Here is an 11,480-nt window from a genome sequence, read left to right as displayed (position 1 = left end):
TTTTTAATGATTAGCTGTTTTAGTTTATAGTAATGCATAATTTTATATATACATAAAAACAATTTGTTCATTTATTATTATCTTTAATTGATATTTTACATGAAATAAATATTTAATGATATTTGAAAAATTTTTTAAATTATAACGTTTATTTTTATTGATTTATAGACATAATAAAATGAATATAAGATGTTTTATAATAAATTTTCAATATAAAATTATAGTTTGATTATTTTATGTTATCAATTGTATCAATATACATTAATTATAACATTTAATAAAATTTTAATATAGTTTGAATATAATAAGGAATATATAATATAAAAGTTTCAATATTTTTTTTATGCATCATAATTTCTTTTATTCTTAAAAAAAATAATTTTTTTTCGAAAAAAATATAAACATAAAAATATATATATAAATAATACATAATACATAATACATTATACATGATACAAAATCGAAATTTATTTCAATAATAATATTGGAAATATTTTAAACATTATAACAAATAATTCTGGCAACAATATTGTAAAACTCGGCATGCACGTCTCGTAAGAGCAGGAGAGCGGAACTCGAACTGTCTTCTCTTTCTATTTGTCGAACTGTGCTCTCATTTGCTGGCTCTTGCGTCCCTCTGCGATTCTCTTTCTCTGTCTCTTTCCTTTCTGTTGATATCTATATATATATATATATATGACATGTGCTGTCTTTTTCTACTATGCTTTACGTATTATATATACATTGCATTTCTCTCTCTCTCTCTCTCTCTGTCTCAATAGGGTGAGATCGGGCCATGGACGTATTCGACAGGATTGGACCAGCCTCTGACGTCATTGCGTGGACCGACGTATCTCGTCGACGATTGTCGAAAGCATACTGTTCTCGCCCCTCTATATATCTACCTACAGTAATCAGCGGCAAATTCAAATACATGATAAAGTTAGATTTTTCGTATATTGCATTAATCGAATGTTATTTATTTTTGCGTATATTCATCATAAATTTGTGATCCATTAAAAAAATTAATTTCTCGTTTTTAGTAGAAGATTATTGATTCATGTTTTTTTGAAATTTCAATTTGAAAACTAAATTTTCCAAATAGAATTCAAAAGGACAGACTGATACAAAAGTAGAAAACAAAGAAAAAAAAGAGATGAATTATTAATTTTGATTATGAAACCGAAGTCCTGGTATTTTAAATATGGAATATATATATATTTTTCTCGTTTCTCTTGTATATACATTTTCCCATCTCTTATATATCATCTATCTTATTGTTTGTATTCTATGAACTATATAGAAATCATAATATACTTTATAAAATCATAAATTCAACTTCTCTTAATATTTATTAATATATAATAATGTTGTATAACATTTACTATATAATTCTAATATTTTATTCATACATTAAGAGAAATTTTATTTAAAATAATAAAAAAACATTAATATTAATCTGAAGAAGTCATATATATTTTAAAAAGATTTTTTTCAATAAAATTTAATATAATATAACTGATATAAAATTGGTAACAAATAATTTAATATAAAAATCATTTTTAAACTAAGCATTTATAAATTTTTATCACAAAAATATTTTATTTTTTTTATGATTTTTATACTACAGAAGCTGTTATGATATTAACTATTACGGGATATTATATTTATAAGGACATAAGGTTTTCCAAAAGAGAACAATAATCGACCTCGCTCAAGATGAATGACATCGAAGTCTGCGTAAGCGGCTACGTGCTCCGATGTTGAGGAACATCAGCAAGGGCGCTAGCCGCAGAAAGCAGTAGAGGTTAGGTATGGCCAGGACGGTATGTTCCAGGCAGTGGAGAGAAGTGTACCCGGAGAGAGCACCCGGGCCGGGTAGGTAGGTATACATAGGTAGGTAGAGCGCAGAGGCAGACGAGAAGAGACGACCGCTTGAAATCCCTTTCTCCTTCCCGCCTTTCCTGCCTGTTTCTCTCTACCGCCCGCCCGCCATGCCACTACGAGCGAGCGAACGTACAGCTAGGCCGGCACAGTCCTGTAGCCCATTTGGCATTTCCCCAGCTATAGCGGCGGTCCTGTAGCCCATCGTTGTTATCGTCCCGCAGCTGCATAAAGTCGGCTCTGCCTCCTCTTACCCCTCTGACCCTCACCCTAGCTGTCGACCAACCGCCCGTCCACTCCCCTCCCCTCTTCTATTTCGCTCACCTCACTGCTCAACATCAACGTTTCTTCCTCTATCTCTCTCTCTCTCTTCCCTTTCTCTCTCTATTCTTCCTTCTCTCACCAGCCTGCCGACCTGATCGTGTTGCCCTCCTTCCTCCCTCCTCCCGTACCAACGCTCCGACCAATCCCCTTCCTTGTCGCCCCATGAGCTCGTTGTCCGCCGTTCACTTCTCTCTCCCACAAGCCTGCCAGCCTGACGTTTCCCCCACTATGTTCCTACTACTACCAACATTGCCTTATTCTACATCGTTACTGCTACTCACACATATACTACTACATTGATAGCACGTTTCTACAGCGACGCAACGGTGGCGCCGCCAGACAGGGACGCTTCGAAACGTTTTTACCCTTCTCTCTTCACCCGTCTGATCCAAGTCCATATACCGCCGACGACGCCTGATGCTGCCGTGCTGCGGTATATACTCGCGCACCGTCCTTGTCATTCTATCGATTCCCTCCCTTCCTCCTTCCTCTCTCATCCAACCTCTTCTCATCCTACTCGTCATGTGCCCCCTCTTTCGCTTTTCTCTCTGCGTCTCACTGGCAGCCAACTTGCCTGTCTGCTTGCCTGGCTTGCCTGACTGCCTTGCTCGTTTACTTACTTGCTTGCATGCTAGTCTGCCTGCTAGGTTGCTAGCCTGCTTGCTTGGCCCGCTTGCTTCGTTCAACCTCTATGTCGGTAACCTTGGTGGAGAATAACCCGCCGTTCAATTCAAGGAATTATGACGGCCCCTCGATTTTCTCTTTTTCTATTTGCTAGCCCCTCTTTTTCGTTCTTTGTCACTAGTTTCCTTTTCTATCTTTCTTTCTCTCTTGCTTCGAGATGAGAAGAGAGTAAAGCACTTCTTTACTTTAGTCGTTGGTGCTCATCTATGCTGATATTTACGCGCCTATGAGCCTCGCGTAGCCAGCGCCGCCATTACGAAAACTTTATGATATTCTCTGATATCATAAAAACAAACTAAAGATTATCACATATATAATATGAAAAAATATTTTTAAAGATCATTTGAACATTTTCAATTTATAGAATGAGTAATACATTCAATAATGATTTAATATGGAAAAAGATATAATTTTAGAATTGAGGTGAAGTAACAGAGATAATTAAGGAAACAGCGCCATCATTTGACGATAGTGCGCATGAGTAAACAGATACACTTTGAGGTTAGGTTCTTGCAAAATAGGCTTCGATATTTTCAATTTAATAATTGAAGAACTTGTCATCTTTGTGAAAATTTCATTTTTTTCTTTAATTAATATAAGCATATAATTTTTCGATAACGACGAATGATAGCCAACCGGTTTATAGATTAGATAAAAAAGTTATAGTAGAAATTAATGAATATTAACAAACTGATGACGAATGCGCTGTTCGATAGTTAATAATAATAAATATTATGTATTATATTGTTAGAAACATTAGAAAACCAAAGATTAAATCAATTATATATTTTGTGTTAATTTATATTTTATTATATTAATGTTATACGATCATTATAAATCATTATAAATAATAATAATTAATATAAAAAATGTATAACAATTGTGCATACAAAAAAAATGTACATAAGTATAAATATTTATTATACATAATAATTATTTACCAATATTTGTTTCTATTACAATTGTATATATTACAATTATTACAATTGTAATAATACATTATGATATTTTCATTAATATATAAATTTGATTTCGAAATAAAATATTTTTTCAAAATTATTAAACAATGTTCTTTCATAATAAATTTAAATTTATTAAGATATTCTATAACTATTTTATTTGGAATCATTATATTTCTCTTTTTTATCACGTTATATTTATGTTTATTATGTGATTTTTATCAATATCATTCAGCATTTTTAATGCAATTACAGTTGATATATATTCATTGCAAGCAAATTTAAATATCATGAAACGTATATGAGAAAACGCAAAAATAATTTTGTATGAACTAATCAATAAAAAAATATAATAAAAAAATATAACAATGTAACTTTTTCTATTAAAACACGTTGATGAATGAACTTTTAACATAATAAAATTTAAATTTAATTAGATAGAATAAAAATTTAATTTTATTAACTTAATATTTGAGCTATAAGAAAAAAATAATGACATAATTTCACGATAATCATATCGATATGTAAGAATTATATTTATAAGTGCAAAGATCGCGATAGAGATGTATGATCATATATATTTCATAGAATAGATGCAACAATTATTGTTTCGCATTAATTTTTGGTAACTTTATAGGTGGCTGCATTGGCGTAACTAGTCAATGATCGATCGGCTGGAAATCTCTGCAACGATACCAGGCAAAATTAACTCTTGAGATACTCTTCGTGTGTCTCACGGGCCCTTCAATCACTTGAAATTATCGACGAGCGGTGAGTAATTGCACTTTCAATTGGTAAATTATTAAACCTATTGCATCCCGTTTGTTACGACTGCGTTTTTACTCTGTTATTGAAATACTATGGATTTCAGTATTTTTTCATTTTTTTTTTCGCTATATTGATCGGATTAATCAATGAAACAACAATAATAACGTGTTTAAATTTAATTTTTTTTTGCAAATATTTGAAAACGTTCTTTTTATGTTGCTAATTAATCCCGAAATCGATTCTATCCGATTTTGTATCTTTTTTACGAATATCGAAAGATTTTTAATCAAATATACAACGAGAAGTGATATTAAACGATTTCAAATTGTCCTATTACATTTTATGATTAACGTTTAAAATTGTTTTATTGTTGCTATAATATTGAAGTTACTTGAAACGCGATTATTTCCAAGTATTTTAGTGCACTTGTTATTCTGTGCGTTGTTTGGTGAACGCGCATAGAAATAGCGAATGATACAACTTTTTTTCATATGTTCTTGACCTTTCAACAAAATGATCGATCCCTCCTTTCCTCCCCACCAGCATTCCTGTCAGTTCAACCCTGTTAGTTCGTAGGGTAGAGGATGTAGGATATCGTTCGCGCGACATCAGTGTCAGTCACTTGTTGAATGTCGGCCAGCATGTACGGATGAGCATCCGGCGTGCGTCCTTGCAATGTTTTTCGTTGCAGCCGCGCGCATTTCTCGTCTCCGTTTGTCTGAGGTGTTATACGTCGCTTGGTAAACTTGGGTTGCAGTATAAATATCGGCACACATTTTTAGAAAGCAGAATTATGAAATAAAAATAATTTTATTGAAAAAATTATCGATTAATGATGATATAACTTGTTTTCATAAAAATTCTAAATATATATATATCAATATATTCGTAGAATACATTTGGACAGTCCATTCTAGATAGAAGTCAAAATAAATATAAAATTAATATAAAAGTTGATACACAAAAATAATAGTTGAGGTTTATTTATTAAGTTATAAGCTATTTAAGTTTGCGTTAAATAGAAATGAGGCAGAATAAGACCACTCTATCTTGATTACATTCTATATCTATCTCGTTTGATCTAATTTAAATTGCTTGTAATTTAATAAATAAGTTTAATAAATTTCAATTAATTTTTTTGTATATCATTTTTTGTATTTTGTATTTTGATCTCTCAATCGAACTAAATGTACAATATAATTTATAATATTATATTATTTCTTTTTAAAATTAATTAATGATATAGTTAAAAATATTATTTGTTTATACGGATAAATGTAGTAACAGGAAATAAAAATTGATAATATTTTTTGAGATTTTAAATTCATAAGAAACTCATATATATCTTATTTCATAAAGAATTAAAATTTCGCTTTTTATTTTTTTCGCATTTAAAATTTTACAAATACAATATTATAATATGAAAAAAGCATTAAAATATATTATTTAGAAATGATTATATTATTATATATAACATATGAACTTAAATAAAATAAATTTTTTTTCTATTTTTATAAGATTGAATTTTGTTTTTAGAAAAGCATAATAAATTTTTCAAATCTATGCATGTGTTGAAATATTTAAAATATTTATATTGTGGTAATGTAATTAATTTTAATTATATTATAAAGATTTATCTATAAATTAAAATTAATAACGAAACTATCCAAATTTATTATGACAAATATAAATTGTCTTTTAAATACTCAGGTTAAATTATAAAACATTTAAACGCAAAATGAACATTAGTAGTATGACTTAATATATATCTATCATAAGTAAAGAATTAAATATAATTGCATTCATTAAGTTACGTTGTAATATTCAAAATATATGAGTTAATAATTTTTTGAATTATTTTTATCAATGGTATTAATATTTATTGATTATTAAACAATGCTAATCATAATATAATATACATATTTTGAATGATAACTTAGTGGAATCATTATTAATTAATGATTTCAAGAATGGATTGACTGTAAATATATCCCGGCAGATATAATTCGGTCTTCCGAAATTGAATCAGACCGCGCGTTCTATTTTTGTTTAAACGTTGTGACGCATCGGGCAACGAGCGAATTTCCATCTTCGTTTCTGTAGTATGGAATATCGAGAATTATAGAAATTTGGAATAATATTCTGCCTATATTCTGTCTATACCGTTTATACCGTATTCGTTACGTCGATGACGAATGTGAGAATTTTACAAATCGAAAAATTAAGCAGAAATATACGAATAATTTTACGATTACATTAATTATTTGTCTACTTGAGACGAGTTAAATCTTAACTCTGGTGTTTGCGCTATAATTCAGATAGAGCTTCCGAAGACGCAAAATTTCTATCGTGTTGAAAATGTAGTTTATATAAGAGAAATTTCGACAGACGTATGCAGCTGAATTCGATATTCACTTAATTAACCCAAAAGCTTGTATCTTCTTCGAGCACTATATCGCGATGTTAATTGCTAATTGTACCTCTTTCCACGTGTATTTCTCTGCCGAGTTTACATGCCGAATATAAGAGAGTTTATTATTCGATCAGGGAAATTTATCTTTTAAGGAATTAATTCTATGCTTTTTTTTGTTTGTATCAAAGATTAAAAAGTAAAACTTTTTTAAAAAATTTTTTTGTAAAAGTTATACAATATTTTAATCTAGGAATATATCAAATTTAGACAAGTTTTAACAGTCTATTTTTTGATAAATAATGATTAATACAAAAAAAATAGTACAAAAATGTTTGTATTTTCTTATTTAAACTCAAATAATATCGTCAAAAAATTCGTATTATTTCATATTAACTGTCTAATTGATTACTATGCAACATATATATATATATAGAAAGAAAAATAAAATAAATCTAATTTTAATAACTGATTACTTATTATTCAACAAAAGAAAAAATCGTGTATCTTGAATCTATATTTGCTATTACAATGAGAAATCAAAGTTCAGTTCCAGAGAAGAGGTTGTCTCCTTTTAAAGGGTCATGAGGTCACATTAAAGTCGAGCTCGTGTTACGCAGTTTCTTCTCATCCTGTCTACGCACATATACCTTGAAAAAGGTGGACGAGTTGGAATAAGGTCGAGTTCTGCAAACAAGTGCAACCCTCGACAATAATAGAATCCTTTAAAACCGCAGTTAAACCACCTTGCACCTACAAAACGAGGGACAAAGGCTTTCGTAACTAGCTAAAAAGCCAACTCTTTTTCTTTCAAATACAATGCTTTACCCCGTACGATTCTTGATTCACCGATAAAGCCACTCGATTCAAGAGTTTAATCATCTCACGTATTGCGTTAATCTTGTGCTCGATAATTGTATGGATGTATATTAGAGAGCTAATGTCACGATTATTTTAATTAAATAGCTGATTCATCATTGTCATAATTATTTTTAAAACTCTTGATGAATGTGTGTATTTGAATATATGTTAAGATTTCAGCTTTGGTTTAATATGATATATTTATATGTATATAATAGAGTTAATAGAATGACAAAGGCGTGTTCAAAATATTAGGAAATATTTAAGAAAAATAGAGGAAATTTGACTAAAACCATCTTTTATTATTATTTTTAAAATGGTTAACAAATTCTCTTGTGTCTGTTATATTATTTTTGTCGATTGATTTATCTAAAATACAGAATCGAGTTTATTTCGAAATACCGATATTCACTGGCATTTGTAGTCTAAGTTCGGAATCGAGTTCAAACAGGTCTGAACCCTTGGTCCCATGGCCCATTATCCCGAAAGGGCCTTGGAAATTCCTTTAGCCTGTGGAATTGATGGAGTAGAAACTTTGTGTCTCTGTATTCGATGTAGTCGTGCTCGAACCTAAGTTTCGATTCAAAAGATATATATGTATACATTGGATTATTTAAGCTCTTTTTTAATTTTTTTTTTCTTCGTTTTGGAATCATGAATGAAAAGAATGAATTGGAGCCATTAAAAAAAGAATATAGATAGAAATAAATGTCAATATTTTCTAATTTTTGATTAATTTTTTTTTTACTTCGTACAATAAATATTTGATTTTTAATTGATTTTGTTATTTCTTATAACAAATAGATAAATTTTTTATTTTTGATCGAATTTTTTTTGTCATAGTTAAAAATTATAGCTTTGTTTATATATATTAGGTGTGCAATTGATTGATCTTCGAATAAATCGCAATCAAATCGTTATTTCTTTGAATGATCATAGGAAATTATGCAGGTATCTGAAACTTTATCTTTTCTAAACATCTATCTTTTATGAATATAAAATTATGATATGATTATATTGATATAATCTTTGAATAGTAAAAAATTTTGTTATAATTTAAAATTATGTATAATGAACTCAAATTTTGAAATATATTGTATTTTTTTTAAATCGTTACAATTATATATCCACATTCTTTTTTAAATAAAAATTCCTTTTTTATTTGAAAAAAAAAATTTGTTTAAGAAAAAGTAAAATTATTTCGTCGTGATTAAAATCTAATAATTTGAAACATTAATTTTAATAACGTCCAAAATATTATTACATGTAATTAAAGATTTTAATAGTAATAATTATTTTACAATTTATCAATTATATTTTATTAATATTAAAATTTATTATTAAATCAACATTTCATTCTTTGATTATATGCAACAATATTTTCTAATTTTATAAAAATATTATTTTTAAATCAGTATAAAATTATTATTATTGTATTATTACTAAAGAACTCATTATTTAAAATAAAAATATTATTTTAATAATATTTACAGTTTCATATATAAATAATATGCAAGCGTGTTATGTGATGTATAGGTATTATATAATAATTATTTTATTCCATCGATTTGCACATATGATTGATGCAAATTGATATGTTTATACTGTATTAAATGATCTCTATCGTATTATCGAAAACCTAAAACAGTTAACGATGATACAAAGACAGGTTTGCTTATCACTCTGCAAACGTTTGCACGCGAAGTGAGAACTAGGACGTGGCTCGTAGTAAAAAAAATCACGCGTGTCACCGTATTACGTAGTGACTACCTGTTCTTTACGTAATATGTTACCGTAGTAGTTATGTTCCAAGAATCTAAAAGAAACGCTGGACACGTTTCTTTTCAAGAAACGAAGGAATAACGCGGTTATGAATTTAAGAAAAGAGATGTTTTATTTAAAAATAAATATTTTTTCGTTATTTTTTAAAGGAACTTTATTTGAAATTTATTCATAATATTAATTAAAATTCAAGTTTTTCTCTTCTAGTTAATAAATCTTGATCTTAAATAATTTTTTACATTATATTTATATTATAACATATTATATTTTTTTATATGTATTATATTGTATTATAAATTTCATTTATTATTTTATTTTGTTATAAATCAAATCTTCTCTAGACCCTCGCTTTTCGCAATTTTTTATTTAAATTTTTTTAATAGAATTTAAATCAAAAAATAGTGTATATATATATATTATCACAAAATTTTTTATTTATTATTTTTTTGTAATTCTTATAGACTGACATTTTTTTTACACATAAAAAAAGAAGAAATAAAATTATATAAAATGAGAATTATTATATTTAATATAATGATATGCACATGGAAGAACGTAGTAAGTAACATTTACATAATATTATATCTATTATTTCTTTTATTAAAATAAATAGATACTAAAAGATTAATATTTATTCCAGTAAAAAATTTTTAAAATTTTCTTAGTATTTTAAATTTTCTCTAATATCTTGTCTGTAATGTAATATTTTGTTCAATGTAATAACTGTAAAATTTACTTCTTCTTCGTTTTCTTCTCGTTAATGTTTTATTCTTTTCAACGCGATCATACGCATTAGGGTCAGTAGGGTGCACCACTTTGTGTCACCATCTTGATTCATTACGCAGGAATCTCCGATTCGTGACTGGAGGTCGTTAGCACGAAAACCTGTCCGCACTTTTGATGAATTATTATTTTTTTTCCATTAATGCTCATTCCGACATTTAACGTAATGAATATGAAATATGCCCGATTCGAAATATACACGTGTATTGTATATTGTAAATAATCTATTTAACATTATATTATATGGAATATTTCTGCTTAAAAAAATTTCGATAATCATCATATTGAATTAGAAAAAAAAAAAAGAAAAAAATAAAGCAAATAATCAATTACAAGTTATTAAGAAGCGATGTAATATTGAACAAAAATTTTTTTCCTTTTATTTTTTGAATGAGATATTGATAGATTTATTAAATTTTAAAAAGTAATACCAGTATTTCGAAAATTGATACATCTGGTGAAAAATAATTTCAATAATAACTTAAATTAAAAAAGAAAGACAAAATTCATGAGATTTTTCAAAAAAAATGTTAGAATATTACATTAACTTTTTTCTTTTATTTCAAAATTCGTTCATCCGTATCTTAAGTCAAACAATTTTACGAGTAAATTTATCATCGTTTTTTATTAATCTGATTGTAATATTCAGGCATTCTCCCAATGCAACTTGGCATTCCCGAAATTTACTTTTAATCTGCGAGATAAATAAAATAAATAAAAGAAAAAAGAGAAGGGGGGGGAGGGAAAAAAGAAAAAGAAAAAAAAATTAGAGAAAAGAAAGAATCGCGGTTCTTCGTCATGCTTAACCGCGGCAATTTTTCAGGAACACTTTCTGGGTCAGAGAATTTTCTTTCCGGCTTTATTCACGACGCGGTAATTGCATCGTAGTCAAAAAGTCAATTTAATTAAGGAACAACGAGCTGGTTGATGTAAGGCGACGAGACCGCGATATCACTTTGGAGGGGGGAAAAAAAAAAAAAAAAAAGAAACTTTAAATTTTCATAGAGGCCGTTTTAATTCCTCAA

The 11,480-nt window shown here is 28.2% G+C and overlaps 1 long non-coding RNA gene across 1 annotated transcript; it reads right to left on the bottom strand.

Annotated features, from left to right (window-relative positions):
• Positions 1 to 213: 213 nt before the first annotated feature.
• LOC147656319 (uncharacterized) lies at positions 214 to 2,620 on the bottom strand. Its single transcript, XR_015294631.1, has 2 exons — positions 1,710 to 2,620; positions 214 to 905 (listed from the first exon to the last, which is right to left on the bottom strand). It is a non-coding gene; the product is annotated as an uncharacterized LOC147656319 (long non-coding RNA).
• Positions 2,621 to 11,480: the final 8,860 nt, after the last annotated feature.

Source organism: Apis florea, unplaced genomic scaffold (genome assembly GCF_048593485.1).
Source record: "Apis florea isolate Af1SG1 unplaced genomic scaffold, ASM4859348v1 contig_3798_pilon, whole genome shotgun sequence".
NCBI classification, from domain to species: Eukaryota; Metazoa; Arthropoda; class Insecta; order Hymenoptera; family Apidae; genus Apis; species Apis florea.
The sequence above is the reverse complement of the archived record's forward strand: the minus strand, read 5'-3'. Positions and strand labels throughout refer to the sequence as shown.